The sequence below is a fragment of the Capsicum annuum genome, chromosome 1, assembly GCF_002878395.1.
Source record: "Capsicum annuum cultivar UCD-10X-F1 chromosome 1, UCD10Xv1.1, whole genome shotgun sequence".
NCBI lineage: Eukaryota > Viridiplantae > Streptophyta > Magnoliopsida > Solanales > Solanaceae > Capsicum > Capsicum annuum.
In genome coordinates this window covers 115,824,961-115,845,465 of record NC_061111.1, presented here as the reverse complement: position 1 = coordinate 115,845,465, position 20,505 = coordinate 115,824,961, and the positions used below count along the sequence as shown (strand labels likewise).

At 33.2% G+C, this 20,505-nt stretch overlaps 1 long non-coding RNA gene across 3 annotated transcripts; it reads right to left on the bottom strand.

Moving 5' to 3' along the window:
* Window positions 1–14,813: 14,813 nt before the first annotated feature.
* Window positions 14,814–19,783, bottom strand: LOC107876548. 3 transcript variants are annotated; one of them, XR_001676064.2, is made up of 5 exons: window positions 19,373–19,783; window positions 17,213–19,288; window positions 17,050–17,120; window positions 16,134–16,200; window positions 14,814–15,133 (listed from the first exon to the last, which is right to left on the bottom strand). It is a non-coding gene; the product is annotated as an uncharacterized LOC107876548 (long non-coding RNA). The 3 variants fall into 3 exon arrangements; XR_007052388.1 differs by having other exon boundaries at window positions 15,770–16,200; window positions 19,373–19,754; XR_007052389.1 differs by having other exon boundaries at window positions 14,814–15,912; window positions 19,373–19,754.
* Window positions 19,784–20,505: the final 722 nt, after the last annotated feature.

The following is a 20,505-nucleotide window of genomic DNA, read 5'->3' as shown; positions in this document are numbered from 1 at the left end:
ATGTAGCCTCTCTCTTATGAGTGTGGCATATTACACATCCTTAAAATAGACTCTACTCAATAGCTTTTTTGATTCTCAATTGACCATGAACCTAGGGCTCTAATACTAATCTAACACGACTCGCACTAGGGCCTAGTCGTGTCTAGTACCTCAAGCCCATCTGGGATCGAAAACCACCTCCAATACGTAACTGTAACCACCCTACACTCTATGTCAAATGAATTTTAAATATATAACAAACTAAAACAATTATAATTGAAGAATATTAAATAAAGTTCATAACAAACTAAGTATCCAACCAAACATCTAACCAGTGTCAACCCTAATATCAATACTAATGCCAACGTTAACACTAATGCGACACCGCCCACGCCCATAATAGTCACATAAAGCCTCTATCTGATAACCAAGAACATTCAATCGGTACATGTCCCTGACTACAGCCAAAACCAAAATCTAAAAGCAAAAACTATGTAAGGAAGTCCATAGCATAAAATGGAGTCTTCTGGAGTATGGAACCTCACCACTTCAATTTGACATAAAGTTGTCCCTGAATCCAAGACACAAAAGAGTAGTATGGTCGGTTCCGACATCGCGTCAGAATACAGCGCCCAAAAATGGGTCAGCGAGTGAATGCTAGCATGTACTCAGGTATAAGGATAAAATAACGTCATTATTCAAAACCAAAGTAAATAATCATGTGCAACCACATACATATATACTATGCCGGGAAAGGGAACCGGGTTTAGCATGCATTCAAAACTTTAACCTGGGTTGTATAGCTTTACCACCATAATCCACCCATGGGTTGTATGGGTCCAGTGGTACCCCCTCAACAGGCCCTAATATATGTAGCCGTATTAACCAAAAATATCATAAGGGCCGAGGATTCTCGTGTGCCCTTTGCCCTCCATGATACATATATACAATTATAACTTAGGGGATTCCTATGTACCCCACAAGCATATGGTCACCATGACCAACCCTCAAGTCGGTAAGCATGAGTTTCCAGTGTCCGTCCATCGGACTCACAACTTCACGGTTAGCTATCACAACCTACCATTATTGCGTAATTAAAACATTTAGCACATAACCAAACCACCAATTCCAGAAGTTAATTACCAAGGCATTATGAAGTGGTTTCATTATACCAACTATAGAATGCAAGCAATTTGTTTAGCCAACACTTAGAGGATTCCCATGTAGCCCTTAGGATTTCCATCAATCAAACCATGGACACCGAGGCCTTTCCAAATTATTTAATTCAATCAAACCAATTGAGGTTCCATATCATATTATGTAATGCAGGGTTTTTAATAAAAGTCAAACTATGTGATAAAAACATTCTCATTGGCATTTTAACAAACATGTTGAGGGCATATAGTTTCCATAACCAAAGCCAAGAACCAACTAACCATTCCCAGGAAATCACATGTTCAAACTAACATTATAACATGAAAAACCATTAATAGAATATAGGAAAACATTATCCAACCATTAGTAACCGAAAACCCCTACATATATTTCAGAACCAATACAAACCCATAATAATGCCATGAAAACCATTCATTAAAACATACTTTTAGTTGAACTAACAATGAGAGAGGAGTAACATGCCTTAGATACCAAGGAATACATAGAGAAACCACCCTTGAAATCCTTAATTGACCACTTTGAAGAAACCCTAGCTTTTCTTGAACAGAGTTTTGAGAGAGAATTTAGAGTGCTTAATTTAGGAATAGTAGATTAATGAAGTCCCAAGAGTGTTATAAGTCATGGGATCAAAAGAAGTTAAGAGAGGAAATATCCAGAGTACCCCCAACTTAAACTGTAAAAAATTCCCTCAGGTGGGTACGACTGGACCCCTCTGCTCGTACCCACATCATACGAGTGGTACCATCCAGTCATACCCAGAACAGAAGGTTAGACATCCACACACTGTCCACCATATGACTCCCCTATACCACTCGTACCCATACTATACGACTAGTACCTTTAAGTCGTATCTAAGATATAATCAAAGGGGTTGGACACTTGACAATGTATGACTACACTATACCACCCATACCCTATCCTCACGACTCTTAGTGAGCCACTCATACTTAGAGCCAACTCAAGTCACTAAGTTTTAAATTAAGTGAAGGATCAACATAATGACCTGCCACCAAACCATACGACCCGTACCCAATAAGTCATAACCACAATAAAAACTTGACCACTAAACACTAAAAACCTTATGAGTTGGGCCACCTGAACAGTACTAACACCATACGACTCGTATGGTGAGTTGTATGATTAATAGCATTTTAACAAATATGTTTAGGGCATATAGTTTCCAAAACCAAAAACCAATTAACCATTCCAAGGCAACCACATGTTTAAACTAGCATTATAACATGAAAAAACATAAATAGAATATGGGAAAACATTATCCAACTATTAGTAACTAAAAACCCAAACATATATTTCAGAACCAATACAAACCCACAATAATGCCATAAAAACCATTCATTAAAATGTGCTTTTAGTTGAACTAACAATGAGGGAGTAGTAACATGCCTTAGATACCAAGGAAGACGAAGAGAAACCACCCTTGTAAGCCTTAATTGACCACCTTGAAGAAACCCTAGCCTTTTCTTAAACTGGGAGTTTTAAGAGAGATTTTAGCGTGTTTAATTTGGGAATAGTAGGTTAATAAAGTCCCAAGAGTTCTTTAAGTCATGGGGTCAAAAGAAGTTAAGAGGGGAAATATCCAGAATACCCCCAACTTAAACGGTAAAAATTTCCCCTAGGTAGGTATGGTTGGACCCCTCTACTCATTCCCACATTATATGAGTGGTACCATCCAGTTATACCTAGAATAGAAGGTTTGACATCCATACACTGTCCACTATATGACTCCCCTATACCACTTTTACCCATACCATACGACTAGTACCTTTAAGTCGTATCTAAGACATAAACAAAGGGGTTGGACACCGACAGCGTACGACTACACTATACCACTCATACCCTATCCTCATAACTCTTAGTGAGCTACTCCTACTCAGAGCCAAGTCAAGTCACTAAGTTTCAGATTAAGTGAAGTATCAACCTAAAGATTTGTCACCAAATCATACGACCCACTTCCACAAAGTCGTAACCATAACAAAAAATTGACCACCAAACACTTGACCCCTTACGAGTTGGGTCACCTGATTTGTACCAACACCATACAATTGTATGGTGAGTCGTATGATCAATAGCATTTTAACAAACATGTTCAGGGCATATAGTTTCCAAAACCAAAACCAAGAACCAATTAACCATTCCCAGGCAACCATATGATTAAACCAACATTATAATATAAGAAACAATAATTAGAACATGTAAAAACATTATCCAACCATTAGTAACCAAAAAAACCAATATATATTTCAGAACCAATACAAACCCAAAATACTGTCATGAAAACCATTCATTAAAATGTGTTTTTAGTTGTACTAACAATGAGAGAGGAGTAACATGCCTTAGATACTAAGAAAAATAAAGAAAAACCACCCTTGAAAGCCTTAATTGACCACCTTGAAGAAACCCTAGTATTTTCTTAAACTAAGAGTTTTGAGAGAGATTTTAGAGTGTATAATATGGGAATAGAAGGTTAATGGAGTCATAAAAGTGCTTTAAGTCATGGGATCAAAAGAATTTTAGAAAGAAAATGTCCAAAATACCCCCAACTTAAACTATAAAAATTTCTGCAGGTAGGTACGGTTGGACCCCTTCACTCATACCTACATTATACGAGTAGTACCTTCCAGTCGTACCTAGAATAGAAGGTCGGACATAAACATACTTTCCACCATACGGCTCCTGATGCTACTCATACCCATACCATACGACTAGCACATTTAAGTCGTATCCAAGATAAAATCAAAGGGGTTCCACACTGGACAACGTATGACTATAATATACCCCTCGTACCCTATCCTCACTACTCTTAGTGAACCACTCATACTCAGAGACAAGTCAAGTCACTAAGTTTCAGATTAAGTGAAGGATCAACCTAATGACCCATCACCAAACCATACGACCCATACCCACCTAATTATAACCACAACAAAAACTTCACCACCAAATACTGGACACCTTACGAGTTGGGTAACATGACCCGTACCAATACCATATGACTCGTATGGTGAGTCTTATAATCAACAGAAGGATCAAAATTCAGGAAGTTTCCATGGACCAAAATCTAAGGTATTCCACTCAATCTTGATTCTATAAATTCCCTCATGGTCGAGGAGGAGTTGGATAAGTTTATGTACTACTTTATAGTATTTGGGGCTTCTATCCATAGATATGAACATGTGAGAAAGGCAGTTGTGGTTGATGAAATATATTTGTCTGGCAAGCATGAGGGTGTGTTGTCGTCTTCTTTTGCACAAGATACATAGAATTATATCTATAACTTAGTGCATTACATGGTGGACAAGTAAAATGATGCATCATGGGTCTTCTTCTTCAAGAGGCTTAAGTTCATTGTCTTCGACGAACTAGAATTGTCTATTATCATCGACAGACACATAAGCATAACCAATGACCTTGTAAAGCATTATCTGCTTGTGCATCATGGTGTTTGTATGGGGCATATGGATTAAAATATTTGAAAGAATCACCATTATATAGATTATCTCCATTTGTACTACCATGCGGCCAAGGTATACACGTTGGAAGAATTTAATGACTACTTCAACGTCCTTAAAGAAAAATGCTCCGACACAGTAGCTTACCTCGAGCATGATGTTGGATTTGAAAAGTGGAGTTGGGATCACTTTCCAAGAAATAGATTCAAAACCATGACCACAAATATCACTGAGTCGCTCAATACAATGTTCTAGATAAGAGAGAGTATCCAGTGGTGGCTATTTTCAATCTAATTGTACATAGGTTCGGTGAAATATTCAGGAAGAGTATGTGGAGGTGAATAATTAAAGGACTAAATTCATTCTCAAAGGCAAGAAGATCTTTAGAAGAAAATGATTGAGGGCGACACATTATATGTAAACAACATAAACGGAAGCCCCGACGAATTCACCGTGCTTGGCTGTGATCCTTCCGCTAAAGTTAATCTATCAAAAGGTCATGTTCTTAAAGAAAGTACGACTTGGTAAAATTTTCATGCGCTCATGCAATGGTAGCGTTGCATTTAAAGCACGGGGATGATTACGGTAATGGAATTTATGACTACTCTTCAGCCATATATTCGAAAGAATCATACCACCTTGTATATTTGGAACCTATTTGTGAAGTACCTCCAGAGTCAAAATGGAGTATGGCATGGGAGTATCTATAAATGCAAGTTCTTCCAGCCGATTTTGATCCTAAACTAGGAAGAAGAAGGGTGAAACGTATTAAGGACGTGTTCGAATCTTCAAGACCCAAGAAAGGGAACAAGTGCTCCAAGTGCAAAAGTTCAGGACATAAGAGAACAGCATATAGCCTTAATGAAGGAAGATAGGATTGGCATTGTATTTTATTTTTTTTTGCTTTGTCAAATGCACTAGACAATTTGTAATGTCAGCTATTAGTATTCTATTTTCAAAGGTAATGAATTGCAGTCAAAATTGACCTTTTTTATTGTGTAATATCGATCCTAATTCATTTATTATATACTATGTACTAAATATATTATACACTATAGTCATCGACTAGCCTCATAATATATAATAAATCTATGTTTGGTCTACTAAGTAAATATTCAGTATGTAGTGTATAACAAGCCTTTCAAGTTATCTGTTAACAAAAATCTTTTCTTCATACACTGAACAATTCAAAGTAATAATAATGCATTGGATAAGGTGCCATTTTTAAAAGACCCATCCCAATTTATTCATTAAATATCATGTACGAAATTGATTAAACATATTACTCAATGACTAGACTCATAATATATAATAAATCTATGTGTGGTACACAAAGTAAAAATTAAAATATGTAGTAAATAATAAACCTTTCGAGTGGTTTATTAATGAAACATTTTTTCATACATGGAATATTTCAATGTAATAATGATGCTTCGAAAAAGAGGCCGTTTTGAAATGACTCGATTGCCACAACTTTTCATTACCCATTCTAACACGCCTCTTCACCTTTCCTCAACACATATATAGCATCTATTGGTCAATTTTGTTCTCCTCTGGTCAATTTAAAATGGCTACTGGTTGATTCTAAACCAACTACAACTACATCACTAAGCAGAAAAGGAACTAGAGAATAAAAATAACAAGAAAAAGGTACTATATTTGTCCATGTGAAGGATGACCACAACTCACAATTTGGATTTTCTCCGACTGAGGAGCGACCTTGACTTTTTGTTCCAGGGTCTTTCCGGTGATCAGCTACGGCTTGACATGAGCTGTGCCGAATGGCCCATTTTCTTCGAGCCATAGCGGAGAGGCTCCATTTCGAACCCTATGACCTCATCACCCCCTCCCTACTTCCCCCTAGTATAATGTATTTTAGTTTATTATAGTTCATTGCGGAAGCTTTCATAGTGGCTCCATTTTGTAAAAAAAAACTTTACTTTTAGTCTTTTAATGGGATTTTGTCATAGCATTAGTATATGTAAATGCAATGAATTTTCTAATGAAAAAACTTCCATTTATGTATAACTTTATGTTTAATTTATCTTCATCATTGTCTTAAATTTCATTTATTTGGCCCCTATATTCCAGTAATAGTCATTTCTGATAAAGAATATTTATGTCTTCTATAATCGATCAGTACAGTATCTTTATGTCTTCTATAATCGATCAGTAAAGTTTCCTATAGACCTTTTATTTAATGGCTTAAAAGGCCTATAATTTTGAACAAGGAGTAAAGACTGTTTAGTTAATGGTAAGAAAGAAAATATTAAAAAAAACTAGACTATGCGATATATATTATATACTGATGTTGTTGTTGATGATTCAAGGTATAGACTGATTATTGATTTAATAGTATGTCGATTATCAACCTACTTATTGATCTATGCTCAACTTACGGAATATATGGACAGGTTAAGATAATGACAAAAAAAATTAAATTAAAGTATGTCAATTAACACCATTCAAACATTGTAAAGCAATTTAGATATATCAATTGTGACAACTAATCGCTTTTGAACATGATCAAGTGTACCTAAGGCATGCTATAGTCGTAGATCATTGATATGGGACTAAAACAGGAACAAATAAAATAAAATAAATATGAATCATCCAAGCACTAAAGAACAACTACATATCATGACATGAGAATAGACATGTGTATGAGCATAAAGAAGAGTGATGGTTATCACTTGTGGGTGTCATGGGATAAGTAATGTTTGGGAACAAGTAGTCCTTCCCAATGCAGACGCTTGTTCTGAGTAATTGGTTGTTACTACTATTGCTCTCTCTTATACTCATTTGATCGAGTGTCCAGTTATTATACAGTCTCATATGATGATATTTAGTCACTTTACATTACTTGAATGGTGTTTATTTTATTTTATTTTATTTTATTTCTCCCCTTTTAGTCTCATCTTACTTTTCAATAGACATATGAAGATATCACGCATATATTATAGATAAACAGCTTTATTTCTACCAAACTATATTAATAGTCATGTATCGACCAATTGAGTCTAGTGGAAAGTAAGAGGGGACTAAAATAGGAGAAATAAAATAAATAGACATCGTTCACGTAATGTAAAGTGACTAAATATCATCATACGAGAGTACAAAATAATTAGACACTCAATCAAAGAGTATAAGAGAGAGCAATGGTAGTAACAACACATTACTTAGAACAAACGTCTGCATTGGAAAGTACTACTTGGTCCCAAACATTACTTTTCCCAGGAACAGCAACAAGTGACAACTATCACCCACCCTTATGCTCATTACACACGTCTAATCTCATGTCATGATATGTAGTTGTTCTTTAGCGCTTGGATGATTCATATTTATTTTAATCTATTTTATTTCTCCCCTTTTTTAGCCTCATCTCAATGATCTACAACTATAGCATGCCTTAGATAACACTTGATCATGTTCAAAAGTGATTGAGTGTCATAATTGATATATCTAAATTGCTTTACAATGTTTGAATGGTGTTAATTGACATACTTTAATTTTATTTTATTTAATTTCTCTTTTTTGTCATTATTTTAACATGTCCATATATTCAGTAAGTAGAGCATATACCAATGAGTAGGTCGATAATCGACATACTGTTAAATCGACAATCAGTCTATACATTGAATCATCAACAACAACATCAATATATAACACATATATCGCGTAGTCTAGTATATATAAACCTTCATAGTCTATTATAGAAGGCATAAATATTCTTTAGATCCCCTTTAAAGTAAATTATAAATTATTTGAATTTGTCCCAACGTTCTGATCCTTTACCAACAGTAACAAGGTATAATTTTTCAACTGTCAGATTTTTGGTAGCACTACTATATAAATAAAAGAGACCTTATTGAACTCCTTCATGTTCATTTATTCATTCCTTTCTTATTTTTCTTCAACAATAACTTTGTCGCAATCATCTCAAATGTCCAAAAGTACTTATATTTGTCATTGTGGTAAACCAGCTATTTTGAATACATCACAAACCGACATGAATTCGGGTTGAAAACTCTATAACTATACAGTTGAAAAGGTGTCTTTTTATTTAAATAAAAAATTATGTATGGTTCATCACATAATACATTTTTCTAATTTATCATTTTTATTTTAGGATAATGGTGGATGCTCTTATTTCATATGGATTCTTTCCAATTTCGAGGAATCAAATTTTCAAGGCGTTGCAAAGTTTGAAATGTTTGAAAGTCTTAGAAAAACTGAAGAAATTAAGGATCTTCTTATGACATTATAAAGAGAATCGGAACACAAGATTGATCACTTAAAAGGATTGTTGAAAGATGTCAAAATTGAGAGGGATCAACTTAAGCATAGGTTAAACTTTTTCATGTATTGCTACTTTATTTCACAGATAATGGGGATAGGTACGGGTGCACTCTCTATAAATAAATAGGCAAATGTGATTATTAAGAAACACAATATTGTTAAAAATATTCTTCAGAAAAGTAGTTTTATACGTTTTATACATTTGTTCTCCATCCGTTCAAATATGGATCACCTTTTGAGGTGTGCCATCTGAGCAATCGGAGAATGGGCAACGGGTCTTCTATTGATTTATCATCTCCCCTGCCGAGCTCGAGAAAGGCTTTGTATATCCAAATCTATGATCAAAAGAAAAAATAAAAATACATAAATCAGTCAGTATAGCATAGATACCATAGATAAATTACAATATAGAATAAACAACTTAATACCAAGGAAAATCCGTAGAGCGCGAATGATGAAACTCCATTTATCACATATGTATTGTTCTTCTTGGTGAAGTCAATCCATTTCTATAGATAGTCTAAAGTCGAGGCAAATGAATTCTTATCCCAAGGGTATCTCTCAAAGAAGCTCAAGTTATCCACTATCTTGATGGTGTCTATGTCCACAATTTTTGACAAATTGCGTGCAAGCAATATGTAGTGCACGATCCAAATCAAGCACCATTTGAACTTTTCCTCCTGATCCAGGCTCCCACCTCTAATAAGCTTCAACAATTTCTTGGCATCTATAATCCCCTTTTCCACATTCCTTTTGAATAAAGCTTCACCCTCCTCCATCACTTTGAGATATTTTAAATCACGAGAATAACAACCACAAGACTAAACACGTCGTCCTGTCGTTGATGCAGAAACACATATCATGCAGTATGTTGTCATGTTGAACTCGATGAAGAAGTGTATAGTAGACAAGTTTTCCGTTGAACTTCAAATATTTTGGTAAGTCCCATAAACAACCAAAACAGGAATTCTTAAGCCTCGACTTCAAACATTGATCAACTACGACTTGTTTGAATTCATAAAATATTTTCAAACGAAACCTAACAGATATCTTAGCCAAAAATGATCTAACATCATCCATGATTGTGGCAAGGTCATTCCTCTTGCAAAATAAACCTTGCACAGTGGGGCAAGATCAATGCTTTCTCATCTATCCTATGCTCAATTTTCATTTCCTCCTACTCATATCTACCCAAAGATTGAACAGTTTCATCGCTACAATTCCTATTCTCCGACTCATGGACTACTCATTTTTTTCTTTTCTTGGACCTTTCAACTTACAGCTTTGTGTTTATTACCTCTAGTCATTTTTTATGATCTACGTACAAAAAATAAGATTTCTCCACTATCACAACAAAAACAACACTGAATCGACCTAACAGTCTACTAACAGGACAACAGCTCCAGCAGATGAATGTGAAATAAAAAAAACCCTATCTAAAACACCATTACAGTCAAGCACAATTGAAGATCAAATCCAGAAATTAAACAAATACCTAATCAACCAAATGGTCTATTAACAGAACAACAATAATGTATGATCAAACCATCACCCATAAGAACATGCATCTAAAACACCCTTACATTGAATAAAAACTCGAAGGAAATCAGATTTCTAGCACACTAACCGATGAAATTCAGAGAAAAATTTGCAATGCAATCGTCAAGAAAAATCATAATCCATCACAAATCGACCAACAATTAAACAAATATCAATTTAAAATCATAGATTTTCAGTAAAATCAAACCCCATTTTAAAAAAAAAAAAAATAATTTTTCATCCAAATCAAACAAATATCTAATCAATCGAACTGTTTATTAACAGAACAAGAAAAACATATGATGAAATCAAGGAATCCCCAACAAGAACATGAATCTACAACACCATTACATTGAAGAATAATTTGAAGAAAAATCAGATTTCATGGCACATTAGCCAATGAAATTCGTGAAAAAATTTCACAATGCAATCAGCAAGGATAATCGGCATCCATCAAATACCTATCAACAATCAAACAAACACCAACTAAAAAACAAAGATTTTCTGTAAAATCAACCCCCATTTTTCAAAAAATAAAAAATTTCTACTAAAGCAACTAAATCGACACAAACCAAAACAGGAAAAAACTTTAAAAAATCAATCAATATGGATCACAAATTACTCGGGAGATGAATAGAAATTACCTAAAGTTGAAGATGGAAGTTCTTAAAGCTTTAGACAAGATACAAATCAAAAATAAAGGTTGAGGGAATTAAAGCGGGAGAGCCGATGGTGAGAGTGGGGAGAGAGAATTTTTTTTGGTATTTTAGTGAAAAGTGGGGTGTGAAAAGTATTTAAAAAAATATAAGGGATTCCAATAACTTCTGTCTTTACGCTTTAACCCATACCCCACACATTTTCTATTTTTTCTTCCCAAACCCTAGAAAATTAATTCAAAAATAAATAAGCGTCTCTTTTCCAAAATAAGTTTTCAAAGTGTCTCTTTTCTCAAATCTTCTCCACTATGTTAGCAAAACACGTCATGTTTTCTAAAACTAAGTAGAACCCTCACTATGTCTACTCTCAGCCTTTACGTGCCCTTTAAGAAAGTTTTTTGAAACTTGACAAATAACTTGTAATCATTTTAAAAAAGAATTAATGTAAGGGTGAAATAGAAAAATATAGTAATTAATTCTATCTTGATTTTGTAAATTGACTAAGTAATTTAGTATAACTATATATAGTAAGGTACTAATATGGAAGGAAGGGAGTAACTGTTAGTATTGATAGCAATGACACATATGCCATATGATAAATTTTGACCATCAATCTCATCTAGTTTAATCGAACCCCTAGCTTTCAGAAACAAAATCAGTATTAGCAGATTTGTTAAGTTAAATTTGGGATAAAATGAGGCTATTTACAGATCAACGGAGCCAGCAATTATATCATTGTATAGAATATGTATAAAATTGTTGTATAATTATTGTATAAAGTATGTATCTGTCTAAGATATGTATAGAAATTATATCACTGTTGTATAGAGTATGTATCTGTACAAGATACGTATAAAAATTTTATCATTGTTTATTAAAATATGTATATGTATCATTAAAATATATTATTTTTATAATCAATAAAAATACACTCTTTTTGTAGTTGATTAATAAAAGTAAGAATAACAATTATTTTGTATTTAATAGCTAAAAGAAAAAAGAGAACCTACAAAAATTTATCTGATATATTTTTTAGAAATTTTAAATAAAAGAGATCAATTATTTAAAAAAAAAAAAAAACAAAGAAGGAAAAAAAACAAAAGGTGAAGAAGCAACGGAACCCCCTCCCTCAAAAAGAAAAAACAGATGCATCAGTCAATAAACCAAAAATTAAAAATAACCAAAAAAAAAAAAAAAGAAAGAAAAAGAGCGTTAGCTACTAGCAAATGGCTAAAATTGAAAATTAAAATCTTATGACCATTTTTATCGAATTAATTTCAACCTAACTGTTATTTTTATCCTTTCCCCAAACTATAAATAGGTCCCTTCATTAGAATAGTGTAGGTTGGTTTTGTATATAGTAGAAATGCTAGAATCAACAAATCTGTTAGAAAGACATTAAACAAAAATCTGTGAAGGTTATTAAGGTCTTTAAAATAAGTTTATAAAATTAATCTGCTTTAAAATATTGTATTTACTGTTGTATTATTTGTACCTCAATATGAGGTTTAGAAAAAGCCCACATTTTCTATTTAAATACGAATCATGCTACTACAAAAAGGCCACATATTTTCATTTTATTACCAATAATACCCCTACAAAGAATACAGAATGGGTCCCATGTACTTCTCAATTTCCAAAAATGACATAGATAGTGGGCCCAAAGTCCTCCGTATATTTCTTATTTTGGTATTGTTATGTTAAATTTAATAATTTAAGTAATTTAATAAGATGATAATTCATATTAATTAATTATAGATAAAAACTTAAAATAATAAATTTTATTATTTTCATTGGCTTTAATAGTCAAAAAAAGAAATTTACATACTTTTTTTTAGTAATTTAAGAAAAATTATTATTTTTGTCTTATATAAAAATGCTAATATTTAAATTTAAAATTTTAAAGTATAAAAATAAAGTTAATTTAATAAAATAAATTTTTAATAAATATTTTTTTAAGATTTATGTCAAGTGAATCTGTATCAAGTAAAATGGAACTGAAGAAAAACATATAGTAATAAAATATTATTTTTATGAAAGGTAAATATAATTCACTAACAAATAACGCTTAATAATGTTGATTTTACATATGTAAAACATATCATTTATATATTACAAAATTAATAATATTTAATTAAAAATGAAAAATAAATATTTATTACATGTCTACTGCAGCTGTTTAGCTGCTTCAACCGTAATTTTACTAAATATCGCTCTTAATTAATTATTATAAGTCATCTAAGTATTGAAAAATTAATAGTATTTAATAAAAAAGATAAAATAGACATAAAATGATAAATTAACTCTTAATGTTTTAAATTAAGATGACGTTCTTCAACAGTGATTTTACAATATCACCCCTAATTATTTATTATAAATTATTTATATATTAAAAAACTAATAATATTTAGTTAAAAAATAGACATTTATAACATGTTTGTTTCAGCTCTTTCAATCGTAATTTTACTAAATATCGCTTCTAATTAATTATTATGAGTCATTAAAGTATCACAAAATTAATAATATTTAACATAAAATGATAAATTAACTCTTGATATTTTAAATTAAGTTGATGCCTTATATGAGGCCCACTTAGAAAATTTTTACAAATATTTAAGTGATTTTTTACATACTTGCCAACCAACTGCTTTGTGATTTTACTATATCACCCCTAATTAATTGTTAATAGTCATTTATTTATTAGAAAATATAATATTTAATTTAAAAGGGAGAAATAGACATTTATGACATGTCTGTTTCAGCTGTTTCAACTGTAATTTTATTATATCACCCCTAAATAATTATTATAAGTCATTTATGTATTACAAAATTAATAATATTTCATTAAAAAATAGACATTTATGATATACAAGTTTGAGGCAAAGGAAAGGAGTGTGTTATCCACTGCATGCAATGTCGATTCACCTATTGTTTGATCTTTTGTCTTTTCCTCCTTTATGTTTGGAAATGGAGAGAATCATGAGGATGTCAATCACCGTATGATGTAGGGTGAATGAAACGGAAGCTCGCAGCTGGAGTCTTGTGTGAAAAAAGGTGTCACCTAAACTTAAAGACAAGTTCTACAGAGTGGTGGTTAAGCCAACTATGTTGTATTGACATAATGTTGGCCGGTTAAGAACTTTCTCACATTCAAAAGAGGAAAGTCATGGAGATGAGGATGTTGTGATGGATATGTGGGTATACTAGGAAAGAGAGAATTAAAAATGACGATATTCAAGACAAGGTGGAAGTGACTTCGACGGAAAACAAGTTGTGAAAAGTGAGGTTGAGATGGTTCGAGCATGTGATGAGGAGATGTGTGGGAGGTGTGAGAGGTTGGTTATGGATGGATTTTAGGGAAAAGGTAGACTAGGGGTGGGTGTTCGATTGATTCGGTCTGATTGTTTAATATCGATTCGATTTATCAGTTTTCGAATTGACAAAAATGACAACCATAACCAAACCGAAATAAAATCGATTTGGTTCAATTTCTACAAATTCGGTTCGGTTATTTCGGATTTTTATTTCGATTTGAAATATTAAAGTAGAGAGCGTCTCTTTTTCATAATTGAGCATTTAAAATTGATGATTTTTTTAGAAAAATGATTTTTTCAAACCTATTTTTCCTTCCCAAATATAAATAACTATAAATAACTCAACATGAATGAAACGAAATGAAATAATCATAAGCTTAACATAATACATAACGTCATTGATCATTATATATAAATTTGCATAAACAATCCTGTCCACAAAACTCATAAAAATAGTCCATAAATCAACTAGCACAGACTTTCTACATAAAAATAGTCCATAAAATAGTTCCTAGTCACCAAAATAGTCCACAAAATATTTGAGTCACTAAAACAGTCCATAAACTAGTCCATAAAACAACAGAAGAGTCCATAAAACAACAAAACAGTCACTACCATCAATCCATAAAACAACTGGTCTACTCGATCAGCGAATCGATGAATGAAAAGGCTAGGGTCCACAGGTTTTTGAATACAGCAGCACCTGTAGAAGTTTGCAAAGCTTTAAGAATACAGCACCTAAAATATACCTTCATTTCATAAGAGAAAAAGGTTTAGCAGATTTGAATTGCCCATCTTTAGGTATAACCCTTCATCTGAATGTTTTTTAGTATTTGGTTATACGATAATTTCCTTTAAAAGATGCTTCATCAAAAGGAAAAATCGACTTCCTTAACTTATGGTTAGAAGTCATTTTCCTCTCCAAATATCAGAATTCTTAATTCATCACACCAAATTCAACCAACATGACGACAATGCTTCCAAACTTTAATACTAAAAATTATCACCAAAACTCTATCATCATACCTTATACTGCACCTAGGATCATTATCATGTCACCTAGTATCATTATCATGTCACCTTAAGGAGGCAATGTACTAAAGAAACCTTCAGAATTTGCCAACAAAGATTAATAATAAGTGCTCTCAATAATGTACAAAGGGTCACCTAGATTTTCTGATAGGGAAAAGCAACTCGTCGATGTAGAGAGGAGGTCTGGCAGCAAAGAAAAATAAATTCTCAAATACAAACGCCCTAATATACTAAAAACGATATGCTCTTCAGTCACGCTGAAGATTAGTCAAGATTACGTCTTGTGAAGGATAGTAAAGCATATTACCTTGTAACTTTCTCAAAGGTCAGCTCTTGTTCAGTCCTAGACTCCTAATTTCCTTCCCACACAAAAAAAGATACTATAACTTCATCTTTCTCAAATCCAACATCAAATGCTACTCCACATAAGGCTGCTTAGTGCTTTCGTTTCTAGTTAAACGTGAAGCAAGATTAGTCTAATTAACACAAACCATGCAAGATTCACATGTAAGATCTTGTTCACAATATAACTACACGAAGGACTTAAGGGGTAAATAGAATATCATAATACTGAACAGGAAGACAGAAAACCATTTCTGCAAGGTACAAAAACTGCAGCTGCCTGTGAGCACTAATATGTGACAAAAATTTCTCTTTAGACAGAACCTCACCTGAATACTCCTCTTTAGACACAATCCATTTCCCATCGAACACTTCATCAAACGACTCGCAAAACTTCTACAGATCAGCAAAACACAATACAATACATTACAAATCATCCAAACAATGAAGCAATCCAGTAAAAAACAAAAATATCAACCATATGATACAGAACATGCTTAATGCTTGTTAGAATAGACAAAGAAATGTCTTGTTAGAATAATATTGACAGGACAGCAATGAGCCAGCTATAATGCTTCTTTGACCCTTTCTTTTAACTCATCCAAACAGGATTTTTTTTGCGAAAGGGACATCCAGAGCACGAAGCATCCCGCGTTAATGTAGAAAAGAGGAAGAGGATTTTTATCTATGCTATGAAGTTTGAATTCCTGGCAATCTAAGATGACATATGTATGACTTAGTTGAGTTGAACCAAAAAGCATTATGCAGGCCCAAAAATAACACCTTTTTTACTTGCTACCTGATGGGGGAAAACATGTACCACACAAACTGAAACACAAACATAAAATGATAGAGAAAACATGATGGAAGAACAAATTAGCTTCAATGTACATTTCAAATGAGGCAGTACATCATTCATTAAAATATTTTTTACATGAGACAAGTTTCAGAAACCTTTTCTTCACGTAAGCAGCCTTTGAAACCTTTTCTTAATGCAGTTTCATTTAGGTTTCTGCCTATGAATACTAAATTGTTTATTCTCTTGTTTGGTTCCCATGTCTTGCCTGGGCATCCATCTAAAATGGAATGTACCCCTTTGCAAAAAACTAAAGAAACGCAAGAACTGTAATCCCCCTTTCCTAGATGATCTCAACAACTTCCAGACATAATCTCCCATAGTCCATTAACTCATTAAATCAAGAAAATAGTAGAAGTAGTAAAAGATGAATCCATAAACAAACTTACCTACAATTCACATTTGCTTATGGACAACTACACATCAACAATGCTAGATTCAGTTCCACTATAAGGCATTTCTGTAAAAAATATAAGACACTTGTTAGTTGATGTGCAATATAACTAAGAAATTATTTTTAATATAATGAATACAAAATCATAAAATTCTTACCAACTTCAAGTTCCTCAAGATACTCTAAATCTACCTCGATATTAACTGGAGTAGATTCACTTCTAAGCCAATCTTGAAGACAAATAAGAGATTACACTAGTTTAGGAGTTAATGAACTCCTAAAGGGATCAATAACCTGACCTCCCGTGCTAAATGCACAAGCAGATGTGACACTGGAAATAGGAATGGCTAACACATCACGAGCCATCTCAGCGAGAATGGGAAATCTCGGCTCATTAACTTTCCACCAACCTAATATATCAAATTGTTCCGAATCTGGCTCACTCTCTCCAGCAAGATATTTTCCCAACTCAGATTTATTGCTTGAACCTCCACTAATTTCTTCATGCTTCTCAAATTGTTGTTTTGTTCTCATTATTTGTCTTCTTTGAAAGTTTCCATAACCACTTATGGATGAAGAATTTTCATAATAAGAAGAAGTGGATGAAGATGAAGAGTTTTTTGATTTCTTAACATAATGCTCAAACAAGGCTTTCATATATGACTCCACTGAATCGGACAACTTGTCCCCAATTTCTTTTCCAAACATGTCTACAATTGCAAAAGGAACATATTCAAGTTTGTTGCGGGGATCCAACACAGATGAAATAAAGATCATTTTGTTCATTTTCTCTTGAGTACCCCAATACTTTCTGAACTTTTCCCTCATAGTTGCTGCCATTTTTTTCAAATTAGAATCTTCATTTTCTATCATCTCTTTCAAAATCAGATTAAGTTCAGCAATTTCTACAAAGTGTGCATTGGTAGTAACATATTTTGAACCAAAAACTTTCAAAGTAAGATCATAAAAAGTTTTCAAAAATTTTACCATTGTCCTCACATTTTCCCAGTCCTCACTTACAAAGGCGCCTGCCTTATTCCATCTTCAGGTACGGAGATTATCCAAGAAACCATTATCATAGAAACTATATCTTTCAAATGCAAGCTCAAAATGTTGTGTTGTTTCAAGCATCAAGTATGTAGAGTTCCATCGAGTAGGAACATCTAAACATAAAAATTTCTTACAAGTTATCAATTGAGATTCACAACATTCTTTGAACTTTTTAACTCTCGCGGCAGATTGTTTAACATACTTCATAGCTTGTCTCACTCGCTTGACAGACTTATCAATTTCCTTCAGCCCATCTTGCACAATAAGATTAAGAATATGTGCCATACACCTCACATGAAGATGTTGACCCTCCATTATGCTAGTTCCCCAGTTACTTAATTATGTAGATATTTGTATCATCGTAACATCGTTGGAACTAGTATTATCAACTGTAATACTAAAAACAGTATCCAAACCCCATTCAAGCAAACAATTAGTAATGAAAGCAGCCATATCAACACCTTTATGACTAGAAATTGGACAGAAATTTATCACTCTTTTATGCAATTTCCAATTTGTATAAAGTGAGCTGTTAGACACATATAGTTAATCTTTTGTATGGACGTCCAAGTATCTGTCGTAAGACAAACTTTTGGACGCACTTCTTTGAAAACCTTTTTCAAAACTTGTTTCTCTTCATTGTAGAACTGATAACAATCTCTTGTCAAGGTTCTACGAGAATGAATATGAAACTGTGGGGCTGTGACTCTCATGAAATTTCTAAAGTCTTCTTTTTCAACAAAACTAAACGGCAACTCATCAACAACTATCATTTGAGTTAAAGCTTTCCTACTTCGTCCTTGATCAAATGTCCAAGTACTCAATGCCCCTCCTTTTTCATCCGCAGACGATGGTAGAAAAGCTAATTTTGTTTGACTGTCTTTCTCTTTCACACCAACATTAGGGCGGTAAGGACATAATTTTAACATGTGATTATTCATGGACGAAGTACCACTAGCACTTGAAGCAACAGCATAAATTTTTCCACAATACTTACATTGTGCTTTCTTAGCTCCGGTTTTTCCATCAACAATCTTGTCAAACCACTGCCAATATCTTGCCTTCGGTTCCATGACCTTTCTTTTTTTCGATAGTTCAGCTTCAACCGCAGTTTCAACTTTATTTGAAGATGAAGTTGAAACATTTTTATTTGATGCTCAATCTTCACTTACCCTACTTCCAATCTGTGAAAATGAAAAAATTTATTTATTAGCTCTTAGCCTTTAACCTTAAACTATCAAGTTAAATGAAAATCATAAGAAAAATACCAGATTAGACATATTTTGAAGACTGACTAATCGGCAATCGCTGGAACAAATAAGTGGAAAACCAGTCGCCGCCGGTCACCGCTTAACAAACAAAAACCATAGTCGCGCCGCCGCCTCAAACAAAGAGATCACAGTCGCCGGTGCCGCTCAACAAACACGAAACACCAAATTCGCTGGTCGCGGATTGCGGTTGCGGGTCGCCGGTCGCAGCGTCGTTGTAAAGAAAGGGAGTAGATCGCCGGTGGTATATCATCTCTTGTGCCGGCGGTCTATTGTCTATTTCGCCGGTGATGTAAAGAGAAAACGGTGTGACTACGTGTGACTGAATTGTTATATGATTTAGGGATTTAGGAATTGGGCGCCTTTAGGGAATTAGGGTTCAGAAATTATATAATTAATATAATATAATATAATATATTAATAATATATATATTATATATATAATAAATTAATAATATATATATATATATTATAATATTATTTATATAATTCTGGTTTTCGGTTTTTCGGTTTAACCAAATTTTTTTTTAAGAAAATCGAAAACCGAACCGTTTAACCGAATTTTAAAAATTGAAAATCGAAATCAATCCGAAAAATCGAAACCTAAATTAAATTTCGATTTTGTTGGTTTTATCCAAAATATGCCTAGCCCTAAGGTAGACCGAAGAAGTATTGGGGAGAGATGATTAGACGGAATATGACGTAGTTGCAACTTATCGAGGATATGACCTTAGGTAGGAAGGTTTGAAGGACACGAAGTAGCAGGTTAGTAAGTAGGAGTGCATTGTCTTGTTGTCCTCACTAGTAGTCGAAGTACTACTCTCCTAGTGTCTGGTTCTTCAATTTATGTTATTATCTATTGTTTTGTGTAGTTTAATTTTAGTATTATATTATTGTAGCATTATTCTGCTACTATTTGATGTTTTTGTTACTATCTATTGTCTCTTGTACTTTCATTACATCTTTTTCAAGACTATTTTCTGTCTTGACCTCAGTTTCTATTGGAAACAATCTTTCTACCTCACCAGTCACCTCTAAGGTAGAGGTAAGGTCTGCATGCACTCTACCCTTCCTACACCCTACTTTGTGGGATCACACTGGGTAAGTTATTGTTGTTGTATGTTAGGGGTTTG